This window comes from Haliaeetus leucocephalus, unplaced genomic scaffold, assembly GCF_000737465.1.
Source record: "Haliaeetus leucocephalus isolate CR32 unplaced genomic scaffold, Haliaeetus_leucocephalus-4.0 Scaffold646, whole genome shotgun sequence".
In the NCBI taxonomy this organism is placed as follows: domain Eukaryota; kingdom Metazoa; phylum Chordata; class Aves; order Accipitriformes; family Accipitridae; genus Haliaeetus; species Haliaeetus leucocephalus.
The window spans coordinates 5,392,431-5,408,328 of record NW_010973082.1 but is presented as its reverse complement, the minus strand read 5'-3'; the positions used below and the strand labels follow the sequence as shown (position 1 = coordinate 5,408,328).

General features: G+C 43.8%; 1 pseudogene; it reads left to right on the top strand.

Moving 5' to 3' along the window:
• The first annotated feature begins 218 nt into the window (after positions 1–218).
• On the top strand, positions 219–3,421 carry LOC104838805 (annotated as a pseudogene).
• The last annotated feature ends 12,477 nt before the right edge of the window (positions 3,422–15,898 follow it).

Sequence of the window (15,898 nt, the reverse complement as noted above, 5' to 3'; positions counted from 1 at the left end):
CTCAGACTACCTGAATTCATCATTTTAAGTTACCAGTCAAAAGGCAAGAACAAATAGAGATAATTCTAAAATAAACCTCCCAAATTGGTTTTATTTGCTTCAAGCTTATGTAAGTTTACCACTATTTCTGCAAGCATTCTTCTTAGGGCTATTACAGCATTTGAATATTTTTGTAAATAACAGTCCTTGTCACTGAAGGTCTGAAGCTACCTGCCAAAATGAACCGAAAATCTTACGTAAGCCAAGATGTTAAAAAGATTTTGCTGTAGCCAGAACTCTGAAATTCTCTATTCAGGAATCCAGATTACTGAAGAGCGTTACAGAAATGGATTAAAAATATCATCAGCTGTTCTAGTTATCAAAACGATATCAAACTCTTCCTTATGGATGCGGATGTACCCACTGCACTTACACTGCAATTCTAATTTTCATTCATTTTCTATTGAGCCCATTCTTTCTCAAGCAGGATTTTAAGGCATGCAAAGCCTTTTAAAAGAATTCAAAATTTATGTTCAAGGTAATTGAAAACAACGTGTTGTTTTCTGCATTTTTGTGTGGTCACTGCACGACAAAAAGGCTCTCCTGAGTCTCTGCACTTGTCTCACTGCTATAAATTCTTGTGTCACTGGCATTAGCTTAACACAACGTGACTGATCTAATTAGACACGATGTGTCCCAGCAGCTGCACGCCAGCCTGGAAACTCAAATAGGCCCTTTCAGGTGATAGCAGCTTTGCATGGTCCTTCCACCCATAGCAGCTGATTAAAAACATATATATTTTCAACCTTGAAGCTGAACCCCTACCACAGCCGCTCGGGGGGATCACCTGGACCATTGTAACACAGTGTGGGGCACAGGCAGTGCTGAGCCCCACGGGACCCCCGCAGCCAGGGGCAAGCTCCAGCCCTGCCTGCCCCAGCCAGGACCTGGCACTGGTGATGGAGCTCCGTGAAAGCACTTCCAGCATCACTGTGGAGCGGCTCAAGAAGGGGGCCAACAAGAGCAAGCAGGTGGATCTCCAGCTTGTATTTGTCCTCAGCCCTCACCTGGCACCAAGGAGCATGTCCATGACCAGCATCGAGGCCCCACTATCAGCAAAAGGGGACCAGAGCCTGCCGAGTGAATGGCTGTCACAGCCCATCAAAGTGAAGAAGCCATCTGGGGACAGCAGGGGCCCCGTGGCTGCCTGGTCTGGCTCCAGGGGCTGCAGACCCAGGTGGACATCATCATTTGGGCAGCAGTTAGAAAGGCTGCGAGAACACTGGGAATGCTGGCGGCTGGGGATGAGGGAGCAGCAAGCCCAGCAGGCCACTGCTTCACTCCACCCCGGGACAGATGTGATGGCCATGATCCAGAAGTGCCACAGCCACCCGGACTGCGAGGCACTGTGGGCCACCACACCATGCCGGCCCCATCGCATCCGCGTGTGTGTTCGGAGGCGGTCACCGAACCTACGGGAGGCTAAGCTCAACGAATTCGATGTAGTGACAGTCCTCTGCCATGACTTGGTGATGGTGCATGAAGCTAAGCAGAAGCCGGACCTCACCAGCTCTTCCGCTTTGACCGTGCTTTTGATGATTGTGCCACCAATGCGCTGGTGTACAGGCACACTGCCCAGCCCCTGGTGGAGACCATTCCCAGGGCACTATGGCTACCTGCTTCACCTGTGGCCAGGCAGGCAGCGGCAAGACACGCGCCATGAGGGGAAGTTTCTCTGTCAAGAACTCTGAGTCCTCTTGTCGTGGTTTAACCCCAGCCAGTAACCAAGCACCACGCAGCCGCTCACTCACTCCCCCCCACCCAGTGGGATGGGGGAGAAAATCGGGAAAAGAAGTAAAACTTGTGGGTTGAGCTAAGAACGGTTTAATAGAACAGGAAAGAAGAAACTAATAATGATAATGATAACACTAATAAAATGACAACAGTAATAATAAAAGGATTGGAATGTACAAATGATGCGCAGGGCAATTGCTCACCACCCGCCGACCAACACCCAGCTAGTCCCCAAGCGGCGATTCCCCACCCCCCACTGCCCCAGTTCCTATACTAGACATGACGTCACATGGTATGGAATACCCTGTTGGCCAGTTTGGCTCAGGTGCCCTGGCTGTGTCCTGTGCCAACTGCTTGTGCCCCCCCAGCTTTCTCACTGGCTGGGCATCAGAAGCTGAAAAATCCTTGACATTAGTCTAAACACTACTTAGCAACAACTGAAAACATCAGTGTTATCAACATTCTTCACATACTGAACTCAAAACATAGCACTGTACCAGCTACTAGGAAGACAATTAACTCTACCCCAGCTGAAACCAGGACACCTCCAAAGAGATCTATGTCCTGGTTGCCGAGGATGTCTTCCACAGGCTGCAGGACCCCAGCTGCCAGAAATTGGAGCTTTGAGTCTATGGGGCCTTCACTGAGATTTATGGGAGCAAAGTGTTTGACCTTCTGAACTGGAAGAAGCAGCTGAGAGTGCTGGAAGATGGTAAACAGCAGATCCAAGTGGTGGGCCTGTGGGAGGAAAAAGTCACCAGCGTGGAAGATGTCATCAAGCTAATTGAAACGGTTAGCAAGTGTCGCACGTCAGGCAAGACCTCTGCCAACACTCACTCCTCCTGGAGCCCTGCCGTCTTCCAGATCATACTCAAAGAAGAGACGGCATTTGTATACCAAGTTTTCCTCGATTGATTTGGCTGGGAATGAGCGAGGAGCTGACATCTCCACTGCAGACAGGCAAACAAGGCTGGAGGAGGCTGATACTAATAAAAGCCTCTTGGGACTCAAAGAGTGTATCCGGGTATTGAGGCATAACAGAGCCCACACCCGTTCAGAGCAAACTCACCCAGGTCCTGAGGGACTCATTTATAGGGGAAAACTCTGTACCAGCATGATTGTCACTATCTCTCCAGGAATGAGATCCTGCAAGCACACCCTTAATGCCCTACGGTATGCCAGCCATGTGAAGGAGCTGGTGGTGAATTTAAATTCCGTTGGACAGCCCTGTCAGGAGATGTTCAGGTTCCCACGTCAGCTGAAAGATGTGAAGAAACCATGGACTATGCCGAACTGTCCCAGGACAGCAGAGTTACAGCTATTTGGGGTTCAGGCAGACAAGGAAGTCTCCCCTCAGTTATTTACTTTCAGTACTGGGGGGGAAACACAGAAGAGAAAAGAGGTGGATGAGAAAATGCTTCTGGAGAAGTATCGGGAATCTCTGCGATGGTTGAAAGTATTCTTAGAAGCGGCTGGGGAAATAGACTACAATGTAGATTTTTACGCTGCACAGTTTGAATCAGTTCTGGGTCAAAAAATTGGCATCGTGACCAAGATCCAAGAAAAAGTCAGATTATTCCGGTCAGCTCTTTGCAAGGAAGAACAGGGCAGCAACCACAGCTGCACGAAGAGATCCTGTATGCCGTAAGCTGTGCTGGAGACCCCTGAACCCTGAAACTGCTGCAAAATGAGAGCTGTTATGATGCCACTGCGTAAACTGCCCCACAACTCAAATGCTTAAAAAATCTTAAATAGTGTCTCCAGGGATATTTTGGTTGATTTTGTTCGTGAAAATAGTGGGTTAGACACATAGGAAAATACGACAGTGTTGTTTCCAGGTATTTTTCACTGTAGAAAGCAAAAATGTGCAGTTGCGAGGATCTAACTTGTAGGAAAAAGCAAGAATTTACAAAAAAAGTACCTCACCTCATCTGGGCAGGTTTCCTCCTCATGCTTGTAACATATATATATACACATATACACACACACATATATATGTACTTGCCTAGATGGAGCCTGCTTCAGAGTTGTGTCAAACTGCACCAAAGTGAAAGTCGCGTTCCCAGGGTAGGAGGCATTTTGAGTGATTTAAAAAGGCGTTAGAGTGCAAAGCACTGTCATTTCTGAGTGTGATATATTTGGGAAATTAGGGTTATTTTGTCATGGTATAAGCAGTGGCTTTTTTATAGCATCAGCTCACTTTTTTTCCGCTCTCCCTCTCTATCTTTCTTTCTTAACCGTATTCTCATGAGACATTAAAAGAAAAAGATGCTAGAACCTGCATTCATAAAAATCAGACTAAAGATCATGGCACTTGCCTGACCAGTGGGGAGAAGATACGCCTGCAAGGTTTGCAGAGGGAAGCAGGAGAGTCAGTGCCCTGTATCAGAGGCCCGATGAGGGGAGATTTGCTGGATCAAAGGGTCAGAAACGCTGCATCCAGCAAAGCACCATCAGATAGCCCGTATCAGTGCGACAGTGGCATGCAAGGAGTGGCAGCCCCAGACTGGTGCATCATTCCTGATGGGAAACCCTGCAAAAACTGCTCTTGGTAGAGAGGTCAAAGCATCAGACACGTATCTATGCTTATTACTCAATTTGGAAATTAATTAGTATAAAATATTGAAAAGATAGCAAATAAGTGGAAGAAATTAAATGGTATAAATCATACCTAATTAATTGATTACAATCTCCCTCCATTTCCTCACGCCATCTGAGCTCTCTCTGGCTGTTGGTCCCATCCACCAGTTTATGCTAGTGAACATTTTAAACATCTGATCTGAAGTCTGCTGAAACCAATGGAAGAACTTGAGCAGCCTTTCAACCAAGCCAGAAATTTGTTTTCAGTGATGAAATTTTGAGACACCAAACGTTGTTTAAATGCTGGTCATCTCCTAGTAATAATATGCTGTGCTTTTCAGCTTCAGTGCACTTTACAAGCGTTTATTTATTGGCATCCTGCTTGTTTTGGTGTTCCTAGTTTCAGCAGCTTGTAGTGTTCAGAGATGCAATGAGACATAGGTACTACTTGCCAGATTAAGATAAAAGTGTGTTGTTTCCAGCAGGGATTTACCATGAAAGGGTTTTTTTCTTTCTGAAAATCAACTTCTTTGAGGTTCCTTCCTTAGCATTTCTCTTCGATTCTTGTGTTTGAGGTGCTGGATATAGTAGAGCAGCAGGTTGTAAAGCCCAGGTACCCCACCATGGGGTACAGTATGTGAAAGTACACTGGCTCCATGGTCCCTTGCCTGGGACTTTCTAGCAGGCTCCCTTTTCGCTGAGTGTAGGAAGTATTTTCTACAAAAGGCATGTGATAGATTCACTCTTTTGGCTGCCTGTGGTCCTTACTCCAGGTCTAAGTCCCCGCTGTTTACATGCTGTGGCCGTGCCTTAGCTATAAATCATGAGCATGAACTGTTTTGGCAAAAACGGTTATGAATTAATTGAGTTGGGCACAGTTCTAGAAACACAGTTTTAATGAGCTGGAACAAAGTCATACCAGGGCGGGATGGTTTGCAGTGAGTAGGAAAATGAATTTTTTTTGCTCTTTGTTTATACTCACACATTCAGGAGGCTGTTTGCAACTAAGCTCAGAAGGTGACTCATGAGCACACCCTACTGCTTTCTAAAGCAGATGCAAAAGGAATTAACTAAATTAGCCCTCTTTTCCATTTTTGTCATTATGCGAGGTGTTGATTAACCTCTTTTCCTTCTTTGATGATCTTCATTTACATATTTTCCTTTGCTTTCTAAACATAAATCCTGTGTATGTAGAGTGCAGAATCCCTTCCTATTACCTAGACTTTAAGAATGACTTCTGCCTGTTGTCTATGAGTTTGTAGCCACAGAATACCCCTTTGTATTTTGGGTTTGGAAATGTAGTTTAAGCGCGTTTACACGTGTCCACAGAGCCCAACCCATAAAGGTTCACAGATTCAATGAAAATTCATTCTAATTTTTACTGGCCAAGGGCATACCTTCGTAATGAAACCAGAATCAGGTAAGTGTGCTGGGGTTTAGGTTTGCATTGCTCTGGTGACCATGAATGTTCAATTAAATAAAGATCCCTAATTAATTATAGTGAGGTCAGCCGCTCACTTAGCCTGTTAAACAACTGAAACCCTGTTATGGGATGAGTTTTTGTTTATAACTGATTGCAGCTGAATGAACAAGAAAAGCAACCATTGTATAAATAGAACCTGGCTAATCTAATAATTTAATGCCTGACAATTAACCATAAATACTGCTATTCTGTTATGCTGCAAGGATTTAAATCTGTTCTCTTCCTACCTGAGTCATTTCCAGGGGAGATTTTATTGTTGGCGAGACATTATACTTAGGAGCTCTACATCCCACCCCTCCAATACTTTGTATGCCCCTGCTTGACCTCAGTGTTTCATAAGGGCTGAACACACACACACTCAGAACCTCCTCTGTCAACAAGTGATAGTAGTTCCCATTGCAACTATATAGCGAGATAGATAGACAGGCATAAATATATATGTTGGTAAAATTTTCCAGCTGCTACCTTCCTAATTCTGAGCTTAGAATAGCTTCGTCTGTAAAATACGTTCTTATTTTCCACACTTCCCTAGTGTTTGCCAGTTAATTTTGTCAGAGCAGCATTGCAGTGCCTCCATAGCTTGATTCAGTCTCTGCTGAACTCCTTGTTAGATTTCTTCATCGCTTGTTCTCCCTGTGCAGTCCTCAAAGGTTTGAATTCCTTCAGTCTAAAGCATCTGAATGCCCGTACGCTCCCTTGAACAGGCAGGACAGTTCAACCCATAACATGTGCGTCAGCTGAAAAATAAAATTGATTCATCCACAGTTTTTTGAAACATTCAGTTGCTTTGCCCTCTGCTCTCACATCCACTTGCCTTCCCATCTACTCCTCCTGTTCAAACTGCCTTTCTAGCTGTGACTCTCCATACCAGGCAGTCAGCAGTAATATTGTTGCGTGTGTCTTACAATCTTTCCTTTCAAAATTTCTGCCAGCATTGCCAGCTCTCGTGTCTCACAAAACACAGGTTTTTTCATTCCTCTTGTATGTTCTAGAATTATTTAATTGTCAGAATCATATTGGTTTGGGGGTTAATTAATCTTTTAGACTTTTTGGTAGCAGAAATAAACTTGGAAAGGTAACAATCTAAATGCTTCCAAGCTGGAAGACCATGCTGAAAAAAAATATTTACAGAAAGTTAATCTTGTGAATTTTGGAACCAGAAATAGGATGTTTAAAAGTACGACTTTGGCAGTACAACTCTGCTTAAACCTTCCTGGCTCAGGCACTTGTGATCAAGCCTGTGCAAAGGTAACCCCTTTCCTCAATACCTCTGATAACCAGGTGGTTCGTTGACCGTTTGAAGACATCATTATTTGGCTCTGTTTCTGTGGAAGTCCAGGGGAATGATGTAGAAAGCTGAGCTCAGGGCCCAGAAAACCCACAGCTTGATGTGGTTTTAGGAGAGCTCACCTGGGGCTTGCAGCAGCTAGGACAGGAGATGGCCCCACGCTGCTGTAGGAGGGTGGAAGGGCAGAGCTGGGTGAAAGAGGCAGGCACGAGATCTGCTGGCTGTGTGCGTTGTGCGATAGAAAACAGGTGAGGTTCAACCCCAGCAGGACCTCCAGCTTCCCAAACTGCAGCATCTGGAGTTTCCAGTTCAGTTCTGAGGTGTCAGTCCAAATGGGAGCTGCAATGAATGGATCAAAATAATCTGTACCCTGCAAAGACAATCTGGGAGAACAAGGTGCCTTCTGGTACTGCCTCTGCAGCAGGCAGTATGCAATTTGCTCAATTTAGCACCAAGTAAGCATGGCTGAATTTAGCCCTGTATTTTTGGCTTTATTATTATCTGAGTATTACAGCTCAGCCTATTATCATGAGGCTAACTCACAAGGTTTTATTCAGATTTTTCTCTGGTTTTCTGCTCAAACAAAGCCCAAGGCAACTGGGATTTTCCAGAGTAGAGAATGACTGTTGTCGCTAATAATAGCTTTAGTCAGCAACATATGTTTAGTGATGCACATCAATATTTGTACTTTCACAGATGCTAAGATTTTGCGTTTTCGATTTAATTGTGTCCAGGAGCATGCTTTATCTCCATGCTATAAAAGTACATGTGAAATACTGAATTTTTATACCTACATTTCCCAAGCTGAAAGCCTGTGGCTGAAAATTCCTCTGTGCTATCAGGCAATGTTACATTGCAAAACATACCATTTCCTACTTTGTACAAGAATCCCGTGAATCTTTGAAATATGCACCTCAGCTATGATTTACGAGGTATTTCTATCATTTTCCTTTTATTTTTCTACAGAAGCAGGTAATATCTCATAGGGTATCTTGAAAGACTTTATGTTTTGAAGCAATTCACCTGGTATTCTGCCGCTCTTGCTCCTTTAATGCTACAAGGAATATGTGATGGAAACAACGTTGTTATTCCTCAGATTGTTCCTTGAAGTCTTCTCTTGTTTCTGCTTTTATATTGAGTCATTCTTCTTCTTGTGACCTCCTAATCATTTCCTCAGCAAGAGACTGGGATGTGACATACGTGAGGAGATGATTTCAAGTGAAGAGGAAAAGATATACCGGAGAAGAGGAAAGCTGAGATGCAAGGATCCTGTGTACATGCAAAACTTGCAGTACTTTGGTAAATAAGCACAGAAATGTTTACATCTGCATCACAATGTTGTCCAAATGGCAAGCACAGTCTTGTCTGCAAACTTGAAAGAAAATTCCTAGCAATTCTCTCAGGTATTGGACTGGATGGAGGCAGCTGTCCTCCTCAGTGTAATATTGTGGGGTTTTTACTGAGTAGGTGCAATCAAATCTGCACGGTAAAGGTTTGGCATTTGTGTACGTAACATTGGTGGTTTTGTTTGAAAGAACACCTCTTTGTGCGTACAGTTCAGGTGTCGTCTATCCAAAAATTATAAATGGTCTCCTTCACATTCTGGATGAAAGAGGTTTGATGTAAACCTACCATGTGGCTTTTATTTATAAGACTCAGGTTTTGCTTGAATTAATTTATGTCTTCCAAACTCATGGTAAGAAGCAAAAAAATCAGGAACCTCCTTCTCCTTGGGACTGACTGGGGCCAGGCTGATGACAGCACTGTGCACCAAAACGCTTGTCCACTTTTTCTAAATCAGTTGGTGACAAGGAAGCATTTTGTTTCTTGTCTTACTGCTACAAATAGGCTCCTACGACCACTGAGCACAGACATTTTCTCTCAGCAAACTGTGTTCTTGATATTGAGGAATAGAACAGTAGGTGCTGAACAGCTGCTGTATAATCACCTGCCCGGTTTCCTCTGTGTCTTGTCCTGAAATTGATGTTTAAACTCATTCTGATTTGTTAGACTTTACTGGTTTTGCTCATCACCCGAAAGCTGACTCTGCACAGGTCTTGCTTACAGCTGAGCAAAAGGGTACCATTGCTGGTCTGGAGTTTCTTATATTGTTCGCAGTCTAATATACATAATTTTATACCAATTTCAAGCAGTATTAAGAACCTCTTGAAATAGGACATTGGAGCTCAAACTTTGCTTGGGTACTTACTCCCTCTTTCTGCAGACTCTCCCTGTCTTTTGCTGCTGTGGGATGTTGCCTGTGATGCCTCTCCCTCATTTCTTGTCTCTCAGAAAACTACTGCTTATAACCTGGTCTTTCCCTTTTGGTGAGTTCATACATGCCATCCTCCCTGTTATCATTCCAAAGTGAGGAGAATAAATACACCACCCTTCCCTTTGAAAGAAAGAAGTCTAAGCAGAAATGTTTCCATCTCTGATATTTCTCCAGATAAGCTTCCCGCATCCCTTTTTCTTTTTGTCCTGCTCGTGGTAACTTTTGGGTAGTGGTGCTATTCTTGCATGACCAATTTGCATAAAGCCATAGGAAAATATCTTTTTTATTTTGTTTAAACTGACTTTTAAAATTTTTGTGTCTAATTTGATAGATGAAAAACCAGAAGGAGGTGCAGGACTCATGTTTAAAAAAGTGTGATGTGTCAGTGAGTGCCCTGACTCTACACTTTTGACTTAGCAGCTTTGTGCAATGGAGGTTGAAACTACCAATAACTGTAAATATAACCCATTTTTATTGGCATAACAGTGACATCTATTGTTTGATATTATATACATCTGTGCCACTCAGCAACTGCCTACAGGTATTGAACTGATCTTTCTCAATTTCATAAGATGCAAGCATGTAAAGTCAAATCATTGATTCAAAGGATTATGTAATAACACATGTAGTAATGCCATTGGACAGCTATGCAAAATTAAATCTAATTTGTTTTGTCACAGCCTAATTTACAGATCAGCGTGGACTGATGCACAAAGAGACGCACCTCCTATTTCTGAGCACGTTGGAAGATGTTGCTTTTATGAAACCTACACGCCAGCCACGCTGCTGGCAAGGCTGCAGCGATGCTGCATCTTCCACACTGTGGATAGTCAGAGACTGGCAACACCCAGCAGCAGATTCTCCCAGGAAAACTCCCTTTGCATTGACTCCCAGTGCAGCTTCTGCCCCTCTGCAGTCCTTGGACCTAACCAAGGGAACCCTGAATATTCAATTGCAGGCACAGGCACGGTAGGCAAGTGGTGTGGGCAAGCAGTGAAAAAAACCCATTGTTCAGTTACTTTTCACTGAGCATTTTCTGCGAGGCAGAACCACAAGCCAGCGCTGGGTCTTACCCAGGCTACTAAAGCTGAACTCTTACAACACAGCCCCAGGGGTGTATGACGGCCGCAGTATGCCAGGTACTTGCTCCGGGTATTTTCAGACCAGTTCTTGCACTGGAAACAGAATTCTAAAGCATCAGGCTGGGGGAGTTAAAAGAGAGTTACTTTTCTTTAAGTCCTTTCTTCTTGCCCTCTCTTGATTATCTTTTCTATCTCCCTCTCTCCTTTTAATAGAGAATACAGAATTCAAATAGGAAAGATTTTAATATAGCAATAATGAAATACAGGGGCTATCTAGTGTGTCAGATACTGTAGCTGATTAGACTTTCTGATTCGTGGGCTAGCACTCAAGGGAACAGCAACTGTCTCTTTACTGCCTTGTCTATGAAAACAGCAGAAGGCTATGTATGCTCATTATTATTTTATGTGATTCTGAACATTAGAGGAGAAGTGGAGAGAGCAGAGCTATAGAAAGATATTTTTAATAATTTTAATGGAATACCCTGTTTAATTCTTATATAAGCAAACTCTGGATAAGCAATTACTCTCAGTAAAAATATTTGATACTGGTAAATGAAGCAACATAGTTCCCTTCTTTTTAAGCCATAAGCTTTAATATAAAGATGCAGAAATGTAAGAAGCATGGGTAAATGGAACACATTGCCTATAGACCATGCTGTGAAGATAGCACTGAAAAATGTGCTAAACATTCAGCTTACACTTAGAGTTCACTGGTGTACATAAATGCTCTCTTGAACAGCCATAGCACATTCCTAAACTGAGGGTATAAAGAAGGGCTATGTTGTGTAACCCACCAGGCTTACCGTCGTTCGAGAAAGAAGAGTAAATAGTAGCTTGTCCTCCACAGATCTGTACATAGATGGACTTTTCAAACCTCCATTCAACTGTAAAGGCTGCAGGATGAAATATTCATATTAAAAATCTTGGATTAAAATCTACATCGCAAGTTTTTCATGTATTGTTCTCCACAGCGATGTAAACTTGCATCTAATTTCCTATGTTCAAGCCTCCCTTTTCAGATGCTCTCCACATAGTAGCACCCAGCTGCAAAATAACAGCAGCTGTGTTTCTAAGGGCCCGTGTTGAACTTCTGTGCTTTCCAAAGAGGGAGAAAAATAAATGTTACAGGAACAAGTAACGCAGATTTCATAAATAAACACGTTCTGAAGGTCTCACTGTTCCCTCAGTCAAGAGGGAAAAGGAGTGTATATAATGAAAGCTCTGAGTATGTGCAGTGTCGTAGGGGCTGGAGATGCACACACATACCAAACCCCACTGGGCTAGATTTTCTGAGACGCAAGCGTTCACAAAAGCAATGAAAGATGTTGTCTGTCCCAAAAATCTACAGTTTCATGGGTGAAGAATTAAGAGATCTAGCGGTGGCTGTAAGGAGCAACTGGGATGCTACAGAGCAGCAAGATGAGAGATCAGCACCTCCATCCCACGCTCACTGCCCTGAGAATGCCCAAGTATGTGTCTGAAAATGTGTGAAGTGGTGACGGCAGCTGCTATCAGAGACCGGGGGCTGGAGCTGGGGGGAATGAGAGAGAAAACTCAGAGTGTAGGGAAAAGGCACAATCCTGGGACTAAAGAAAAACACCTGCCAGAAAAGAGAGACCCAACCTGTGGGAGCTCCCTGCCATGCTGATGGTGCCTCTGCGGTTGGTACTTTTAATTTGATAATTTAAAATGGAAGCCTCAAAACAGTTGGTGCACCACGCAAGAACCCTAGAAAATGCAGGGACAGGGAGATTTAGAGAAGCTGCGTGTGCCTAGGGATAATGGTGTAGCTCCACCAGCACCAGTTTGGATCCACCTGAGTGTGTTGGTTTCTTTTGGGGGAGGAACACGTTTTCTTTGACTCCGAAATTCTTTAGGTTTATGCAGGTTCTCCCTTCTCCACAATCTTAGCTAAAGCTATCACAGGCACGTATGATCATTCAGCAACAGCACCCCGACCACAGTGCCTAGGGGAGATCCCTGGCACGGGAGGAAGGTCCTTTGCCTTCAGGAAAGCAGTGCAAAATTACATGCAAAATTACACTCCTTAATGTCAGAGCCTTTCCACCTCCCCAGTCTTCCAGGAAAGCAGCGCTCTAAGATGAGGGAATACGGTTTGCTAATACATTTAAACGTGTCCTGCTCCATCCGTACAGAGCTCTGGAAAATCTCACCCGTGTGAGAATTGAGGTTTTTTGTGGCTTTTTCTAGCTTACACGTTCTGGTATTCGCACCGCAGTACCAGTGGGACCAGCAGCTGGAGCGCCTCTTCCCCAGCGCTGGCGACAAGCCCACCGGTCCCAAAGGTAAGTGTGAAAGAGGGACATTTTTTTTAATTGCGTCCTGACACGTGGCAGAACTAATGGAAGTGGCAGGGCTGACAGCAGCTCTTGAGGAAAGCGTCGCTGATTTGCGGCGCTCTCGGTGACCCGGAGCAGCCATAACAAATCCTGGCCTCTCCAACCTCAAGAGAGGCGTTTCCACTTCATTTTCTTTTTATGGGCAGAACCCTGAGGTCTTTATTCAGTCTCTGCTCCACGCTTGCTCGCGTGCCAAAGCAAGTCACTGTGACTGGAATTGAGTAAAAGCTGAGAGTCAGGCCCCGTCCTAGAGGCACCACTGGTTTCAGGTGGAGTTTCTTCAGATTGAACTCACTGCAGAGCACATTTTCTCCTCGGGTTCAGGTGGGCACCCAAGGCAAGCATCCTGCTGATCCCCCCCTCCCCGGTGTGCCCCCCGGGACCAAGGAAAGGGGCTTCGCTCTCCCACCCTCAGATGCCTGGGAGAGAGACAACCAGGTTTGCAGCAGGCATAAAAGTAAAGCTGCAAGATTTTTAAAAAGACCCGAGGGATGTGGGAGCCTGTGTCACACTGAAATTTAGAGGGCACCGTGCTGTCAATTCCCCACACATACCCTTGAAATCCCAGTCCTCTGTATTTATTTATTGTCTCTGAACTCGCATCCCTTTAAATTGCAAAAGCAGAGAGTGAGTGATAGTAGGTTCTGAAAAATCAGCGTTAGCAACATGCAGGCAGCCCCCAGTCCGAGTGGAGGGCAGTAATTTATTATCCATTAGGTGATCTGTCAATCAAAGAGGACTAACAGAGCAATAAACTTTGAAGTGATCGGTGGAGCTCTGCCCATACTACTAGCTGGCTATCAGAAAGGTCAGGGTGGTAAGATGGATGGTTTCCTCTTCTTCAGACACTCTCTCTCTGGTGACACATGCAGCTCACTCTCATCAAGCAAGATTGTCAGGTATCTCCTGTGGATGAAGTCAATTCCAGTCCAATTGCATATTTTACTGTTTCAGAGGAAAGAATCCAAAGGTTTTATGTTTTACTGAAACATTTTCAAATGAGGACAACAGCCCCTGTTGCTCCGGTGGTGTTGGAAGTAAGCGGCAGCCTTCGGTGTCAAACCCAACCCCATTGCAAGGCTGATGCTCCACAGCTCTGCAGGGCTCCCAAGGCAGTGGCCAAATGCTGAGGCAGTGAAGCTTTCGGGAAACTTTGTCAGTGAAATTATTCTCCTGTGTTGCTCTACTGTAGTCAGTCTGCCAGGGCCTAGATGTAAGACCTCTTACCTAGGATTTTTGGGGTGCAAGCTCATTTCTTGTCTTTCACCTGATCCATCAGCCTGTGGGCTGCGCCAGGGTGAGGCCCCGATCATCCATCGGTAAGAGCTAAAATTGACAGACTCCATCCCTGGGAAAGGGGAAAACTTAAATTTTGGTCCAAAACTGCTTCAAATGTTTCATCCCACACTTGTTCCAAGTAAAACAGAAACATTCCTGGAGGCAGCAAGTAATATGTGTTTTGAAAGGTTTCTCTAAAGCAGGTGCAGAAGCTTTCCCAGCACGGTGTCCTAACACATTAATATTTCCAACAGAATACCCTAAACAGAGGGTCTTGCTCCTGGGTGGCCAAGGAACCGTATTTCTCGACCAGACTTTTAACTCATTTGAGAGTTTTCTCTGAACGCACTGCGCAAAGCAGCCCCGAGCACTCTCGCAATGGGGAATTAATCCACGCTTTGACACACTCTCTGGCTCCGTCCTTTCTTCCTCACTCCTTATTGCACTGACATTTGTTACCAGTCTCTGGCTTGCAGCTACGGGCAAAAGCATAGCCAAACTTTCAAGCCCCTGGGAGGGAACTGGAAATGGTCCCAGCCTCAAATTCCAGCCCAAAATACAGTTCTGGTATTCCCCATCCTTATTGTCATTGCAATATCGTGCACATGTTTATTTGTCATACTCTAATAAGCTGTATGTGAACAGCTAGCTTGTTTATTCTCTAAGGATAGATTAGAACAGCCAGTCTCCTCCTGGAATAAGTGGAAGTTGAATTATTTATTTTCTTTTCTTCATAAGAAGCTTATAGCATGCTGGATGAAAAGTCAGAAATAATTAAGAAAAATGCTATGCATTCAAACAGAAGAAATACACATACACAGACCAGCTGAAATGACTATCACTGCTACACCGTTCAGTCGTAACAGGTCACAGCTGGTCTAAGTGTGGTCTTGGGATGGGAAGGGAATATCTTTTTGGTGTTTCAGGATTCAGACTGGAAGAATGTAGTGATTATATGGCAGTCTGTCATTTTATCTGAAACAATTACTCGTGTTCACTTCCAATAACAGTGAGTAAGCTTCTGGATGATGCTTTTTACCAGGTGGTATGGAAGTGTTTCACCAAACAGGCTACTGTCATGATGTGCATTTTAGAGAAGGAGATACTGAGGCACAGAGAAGGGATGACATTTCAGGGCTTGGAACGTGTTATCCCTTAATTATGCTTTCAAATATGGCTCTTTATTTTTAAGGTACTATTTCTGATATTTTTCATGCTGACAGAAAGTTTGAGAATATGCCTTCTCTTTATAGATGCACCTTCTTTCCTTTCTAAAATACTGGTGCCTCCCCCAGAGGAGAAATTCTCCCTTTATGAATTTCTATTCATTGGTCCCACACCTCAAGTCAGAATTCTGAGTAAAAGACAACACTCCCCAACAATGGAAATTAGAGCTGGTTTATAAGGTGTGAACTAACATCCCTTTAAAAAAAAAAAAAAAAAGCCTCCTATTGCTTTACTGATACTGGATTAATTTTACATTGCCCAAATACACGGTCAGATGTGTCAACTTGGAAGCATTACATACACAGAAAAGTCCTTTAATTATGATACTGATCACATGTGGAACAGGATTTTCTAAAACAGATGTAAGAAAAAAACACATTTCAGGAACTAAATCCTCAGTAACCCCCATTGCTGGAATTCCATTTGGGAATAAATAGCCCAATATGCTCACTTCAGTGTAAGAAAGAAATACATTAAAGGTATTTTGAATTAAAATTGAATTTCCATTTTAGCACAAACCGAGTCCATCCCACGTAATCGTACTTTTTACTA